Source organism: Solanum dulcamara, chromosome 3 (assembly GCF_947179165.1).
Source record: "Solanum dulcamara chromosome 3, daSolDulc1.2, whole genome shotgun sequence".
NCBI classification, from domain to species: domain Eukaryota; kingdom Viridiplantae; phylum Streptophyta; class Magnoliopsida; order Solanales; family Solanaceae; genus Solanum; species Solanum dulcamara.
The window spans coordinates 20,148,272-20,155,244 of record NC_077239.1 but is presented as its reverse complement, the minus strand read 5'-3'; the positions used below and the strand labels follow the sequence as shown (position 1 = coordinate 20,155,244).

General features: G+C 32.0%; 1 pseudogene; it reads left to right on the top strand.

The window, feature by feature from the left end:
• Positions 1-5,200: 5,200 nt before the first annotated feature.
• LOC129883507 (benzaldehyde dehydrogenase, mitochondrial-like) lies at positions 5,201-6,205 on the top strand (annotated as a pseudogene).
• The last annotated feature ends 768 nt before the right edge of the window (positions 6,206-6,973 follow it).

Sequence of the window (6,973 nt, the reverse complement as noted above, 5' to 3'; positions counted from 1 at the left end):
ATTCTCTATTACTTAACAGGTAAGTGGAACAAAGGGAAGAACAAAATTTGAGGAACTAACAGATTCTAAATCTAATCAAGCAACTATATAACAAAGAGTTGAAAAAAAATCAAAGCAAGACAAGCTTAGATGATAGTCTTATAACGAGAAAAATAGGATTAAAGACATGAAAGCAATAGAGGTCAAAACTAGTGAAATCAAACCATAAACCATAGAAGGGGTGTATTGAAGTTGAACATGACTGCCAAACATATATAAATGTAATTTTAAATTTTAGCTCGAGAAAGGTAGAACTTAACAGATTCATGAATCAATTCAATAAGATAGAATGCATTAGTGAAAGAGTCTGAATCCAGATATTTATCAATATATGCAAGAACGCATACGAGTCAAGGTTAGCAGAATTAAATCAGCAACATACAAAATATTTAAATAAATACAGGAAACATAAACTATCGAAACAACACAACAGAAACAAAAAAGATTACCTTCTTTGGAGCAGCAAACTGGACAACGAGTTAACGAGGATGAACTTCCACACAAACCTTGAGTCCGAGTGATAACACAGAGATAGTAAAAGTGGTGTGAATATATGGGAAACCAGAAAAAAGCAAAGAAGAATAGAAAAAGTAGTGAATGCAAGAGTATGAAACACTTGAATGACTCTCTGCCACTTCTCCTCTACTCCGTTCACCCCCCCCCCCTTTTCAATGGAAACAAAATGAACAATTTATAGCCAAAAATAGTGCTTGAATTTCAAAAAAGTCGTTTGAGAGCGGGGGAAATCTTCTCCGAGATCTTATTTGAATTCTCAAAGTCTTTCAAAGATTAAGAAAAGTAGGAGGAAAAATCTGACCAAGAGATGGGGTTAGCTGCTCCCAGATTCTTGAGGGAGATGGATAAGCTTGAAATCCGGTGGATTTTGGGAGATTTCGCAGAGAAGGGTTGGTGGTGAGTTGTGCTTGTTGTTGAAAAAACTATTCTCAGTTCTCACATATGAATGAGGAAGAGAAGAGGATATGATTATTGGGTTTGGATAATTTAGATGGGAAATGGGCCTGGTTAATGGCTTTGGGCCAGATTTGGCTGAAACAAAATGGGTCCAATTGAATTAAAGAATTTCAAGAGGAAACAGGTTCCTTTGCGAAGTTTTTATCGATAATTCGAATTCGATGAATACGATATGAGGCTAATCCAAATTAATTTATCAATCTTCTTAATTTAACAAAGAAAAATAATTATCAAATTATTGAAATAAAAGATTAATTGCACATTAACTATAATTTGACTAATAAAAAGGAAGTAAATACATATTTGAGTTAACACCATTTTTGAGATGGGTTTTTTAAAAAATTACTATTAATAGCAATATATATATATATAATAAAAATGGCAAAATTGCCTTGAAAATAATTTTAAAAGTATTTTTGATTTTGAAAACAATTATTTCAAATTGTAAAATCTTGAAAATTAATTTAATTTTGGAGGGCCAAAATTGGGTGTCAACAGTAAGAAAGAAAAAAATTGAAACCAAAAGAGCTCTCAAGAGATGATGTCTTACAACAATTGAATTTATTAAATATTTATAGAGCAGGAAAACACTCAAATAATAAGAAAAAGAAACGTCATCCTGAAGAGTTAAATTGGGTGAGGAGAAGTATTTTATTTGAGTTACCATACTGGAAGAGCTTGAAGTTAAGGCTTAATTTAGATGTCATGCACATAGAAAAAAATATTTGTGAAAATATTTTGGGGATATTATTGCATATAGATGGAAAAACTAAGGACACATATAAAGCAAGAAAAGATATTAAGGATATGAACATAAGAAAAGAACAATGGTTGCAACATGATGGTTTCAGTTGTACAATGTCAACAGCTTGTTATGTTATGTCAAAAAAAAAAAAAGAATTTTGGGCGTTTTTAAAATCTATTAAATTTTCTGATGGTTATGCTTCAAATATCTCATGGTGTGTAAGTGTGGATGATGGTAAGATAAGTAGACTCAAAATTCATGTTTTGTTACAACGAGTGTTGCCTATTTCTCTTCGTAGATTTGTAAATAAAGATGTCTCTTTAGCGTTAATTGAGTTAGGTCATTTCTTCCAATGATTATGTTGTAAGACATTGAGCAGAGATGACTAAGAACAACTTGAAATGGATATAATTATTATATTATGTAAGTTTGAGATGATCTTTCCACCAGCTTTTTTTTGATGTTATGATATATTTGGTTGTGCATTTACCTCGAGAGGCTATGTATGGGAACCAGTACAATATCGATGGATATACAAAACTGAGAGGCTCTTGTGCAAGCTTAAGTATTATGTACGAAACAAGGCACGTCCTAAGGTTCTATTGCAGAAGATTATATTATTGATGAATTTTTGACATTTTGCTCTATGTATCTTACTGACATCGAGACTAGATTTAATCGTGAACAACGAAATGATGATGATTCTAGCAGCAAAAATGATCATGTTCTAGACATATTTTCAAAGAGTTATAGACCATATAGAGATGGAATATACGATGTCATACCAAAAAAAAATCGATATGGCTTGATGGTATGTGTTTAATAATTGCGAAGAGGCGGAACCTTTTCTCGAATAAGTAATTTTTCTATTTATTTAGGTTGATATTTTATTATTTTATTATTTTATTTTTTGTAAAAAAAATTTATTTATTGCATGTAGAGAACATAAAGAAGAGTTGTTGAAACAAGCTGTTGTGAATATAGATGATAAACACTGAGAACAATTTTCTTTATGGTTCAAAATAAAAGTAAGTGATTTTAAGATAATAATATTGTTATTGCACTTAATATTTTTCTTTACTAATTAAATATAATAATTTTTTATTGTAGATTATGAAATTATATAAAAAGAAAAAGTCAATGTCTATCCAGAAATTATATCCTTTGGCAATAAAATCTGATGTGTGTGGAAGAACTCATACTAATTGTATTGTAAATGGTGTTAGGTATTATGTTCAACGACGCGATGAATTACATAAAAAATTAAAATTGCGGTATAGTTATTGCAAACTATCATGATAATGAGTTGATTGACTTTTATGGAATTATAGTTGACATCCTTGAGTTAGAGTATGCTGAGGAAAATCGATTTCTCCTATTTAAATGCAAGTGGTTTGATCTTCGCAAGAAAATAGGGATGCAAAAAAAAAATAATTTTGAGCATCTATGTTAAAAGATTTTGGTATGAACATGATTTTTTTGTACTAGATACTCAAGTAAAATAAATATTTTATATTGACGACCCAAAATTTTAAAAAATATTAATGAATTGTGCTCAAATTTCAAGATAAGACACTTATATGATGCGCCAAAGAAGAAAAATCCAAAGGCAGAAAGTGATGACTTGCATATTACCAATGATGAAGTGTATCAAGATATTTCACTTGAAAGTAATTCAATTGTCAATGATATGGTGGATATGTTAAGTCAACTACATAGATATGATGTTGATTCGGTTACCTTAGATGCAAATTTAATTGAATTGGAGGCTCAAACAGAATATTGAAGTTGAAATTGATTATAACAAAGATGATTCTGACCAAGAGAATGACATTATGATAAAGTACATCAGTGATCATAAAGAGAAGGAAGGTAATAATAGTACTAATGATGATGAAGTTGATAGCACAGGTGATGGTGACGACATTGGCTTGTGATGTAACCTCATAAACATGAGGTCAATTACTTATTAATAGTTCTTCTAAATTATGTATATCTTGTTTGAATATTGTCAAAGTAGTGGTCTTATCACTACAACAAAAATTAGTCTAGTGAAAATTATTTGCTAGTACTTAAAAATAGCCGATAAAAGTCAAGTAGCCTATCAATAATTTAAATTTTATTGTTTATCTTCCTTCCATGTTTTTTCACTCCCTAATGTTTTTTTTATGTATCCAAAAAAAAAATTCTTTTTATCCCGAAATTAGTTTTTTACTTTAGAGATAGCACTTCCCTCTACCTTGCTAACAACTTCAGATTTTTCTCTTTTTGTGTAGGAATTCATATCTTTGAACTGAATTAAATAAAGCAGATCAAAATTACAGATTTGTCTCACTTTTTTGGCTACTTATCTCTAATTTAATTAACCAATTAGCTATTCTAATATTATTACCTTTTTTAAGTTCATTTTACCTATTAGATTTTAGTTTGAGAAGCCTTGGTTTTGGAGTTATTTTGGTTAGTGAAAATAAACTAATATTGACACTTCGTGCTAGATTTGATCCTTTTTTGGTAACTAAATTATATTAATCACCAAGCCTCAATATTACAGTGTCATAGTTCGTGTAACACCACTATGTAAATTGAAAAAAGTAACAAGCAAATCGAATTGAACTAGTTAGATCAAAAACTCAAACTATACCATGCCTGCTAAAATGTCATGCCATTTAAAACTTCTGAGCTCCTATAGATGCCCTCACACTGCACTTGTTAGCAATTTTTCGAGTGAGTACTTCTCAACCACTAGCTTTTTCTCAAATACCCATTGATTGTGCTCCATCTATATGGCATAACTACATTTAGTGTATACTACTTTGAAGATGTGAGCTCTCATAGTTCTTCCTTTTGCATTCTGAATTATCCATGTCAGATGTTGCTCCCAATCACTTGTTAAGCATTTCTGTTGTTGAATTCATCTCAGCATCTTATCTCGCACTTTATTAGTGAATGTACAACTCATAAACAAGTGGTCTCCGGTCTCCAGTTGAGCATGACGTAGTACACATTCAGGATCAATTGCCACATTCCATTTAATAAGCCTATCAGTAGTTAAAAGTATCCCTTATAATTGCAATCACGTGATGAATTTTACTTTGGGTCTGGCATTATTCTTATACATCTCACATCTCCAGAAAACTTTGGGAAAGTCAGGTAGCAATTGAGAGTAGATTTGTTTAGTTAAGCTTCCAGTATTAGTTTGAATCTCCGCTTACAATAAAATATGTCTTGCTTCCCAATTTTTCTGATGATGCAACATGTTTGTTGTGGTACTATGATATTATCAATTAGTTGGCCTTTGAAATAAAACTCATGAATCAACTTATCCATAACTTAGCTGCCTTATGGGATAGGTCCAATTAGATTTTTTCTAAAGCAGCTTTATTCCACATCATAATGTTAAAACACATATTTATCCATTCTTATGCGAAGGATATGTTTAGCATAATGGCGGCTCGTGCATTTCTCTCTAGCTTTTTCATCTACTATCAAAGGGAAAAAATCCCATCTTGGCAGAATAGCTGCTCATAAACACAACACGGCGGCTGCAGTCGAGGAACTTATCAAGCCTACTGTCAATGTGGACCATACTAAACTTTTTATCAATGGGTAATTTATTGATGCTGCATCGAGAAAAACTTTTCTGACCCTCAACCCCAGGAGAGAGGAGGTAATTACATATGTTGTTGAAGATGATGCAGAAGATATTAATTGAGCAATTGTTGCTGCTCATAAGGCTTTTGATGAAGTACCATGGCCTAGGATGACTACTTATGAATGGTCAAAGATATTGTTGCGCTTTGCTAATCTGATTGAAAAATATAATGATCAAATTGCAACACTCGAAACTTGGAACGCTGAGAAGCCTTATGAACAAGCTGCTAAGATTGAAGTACCAATAATTGTATGTCTACTCTGTTCTTATGTTGGCTAGGCAGATAAAATTCATGGTATTCCTGCTGATGGACCATATTATGTTTAAACATTGCATGAACCGATTGAGGTTGGTCATATTTATCCCATGGAAGTTTCTTCTCCTTATGTTTTCATGAAAAATTGACCCTGCTCTTGCTTGTGGTAACACAATCGTACTAAAGATGGTTGAGCAAACCCCATTATCTACATTCTATGTAGCAAATCTATTGTAGGAGGCCGGGCTACTTGAAAGTATTCTGGATATCATTTATGATTTTGGCACCACTTCTGGTGCTTCTCTCAGTAGTCATATAGATGTGGATAAGCTTGCTTTTACTAGATCAACAGAGACCAGGAAAATCATACGGAATTGGCTGCTAAGAGCAATCTTAAGTTGTGACATTGGAACTTGGAGGGAAATTCACTTTTATTATTTGTGAGGATGCTGATATTGATACGATTGTTGTACAAGCTCACTCTGCCACTCTATTGTCACCTTTTAGACCCTCTTTTTCTCCTTTTCGCCACATTTTCTAGTTTGAGCAGGTGAGGACATTGATGATCCACTACTTGGACTAGATTTGATTCTACCAAGTGTGTTTTTAATGAAAATGAAAAGTTGCTAAAGCACCTAGTGCTAGTTGGCTAAGAAGGTGTGTTTTTAAACATCGACAACAAATTTGACTTGAAAAACATTATAGCATTGTTGAGAAGAAAATTAACGTGCTACTCAGAATTAATCCAAATGTGGATCCCCAGGTTCCTCCTTATGTTGTCGTTTGACAATAAGAGCTTCAAATTTGGCTTCAGAAATGAGAAGCTCCAATGGTTTCTAGATGTTGTCAAGGCACATCCTCGGGAATTGAAACTTGTGGTTTCTTTTAATCACTTTAACATGGCAGGATGTGGAACTCATAAATTTTTCTGGTAGTTTTATTCCTGTCAATATTGACATTCTGTATTTGGATTGATCCAATTAATGATTTTTTTCCTAAATAAATTAAAAATGAAATGATATGATAGTGTTTATTGATTTTATTACCAAATTGTTGATTGATTCCTGCTTACATGAAACATGCATGATCGATTATTGTTATCATTTTTTAAAAGGGCATTTATTTGATGATATTTTCTAATTATTATACTAACATATTTTCTGACTTTTTTCTATTAAAAATATTTGTGATTAAGTATTATTATTGTCACGATCCGAATCCAGGTGTGATGGCACTAATTTCAACCCACCGAGATAAGTCAGTCTAAAACTCAACGAAAAGTAAATGCGGAAGTAATTGAGATAAAGCA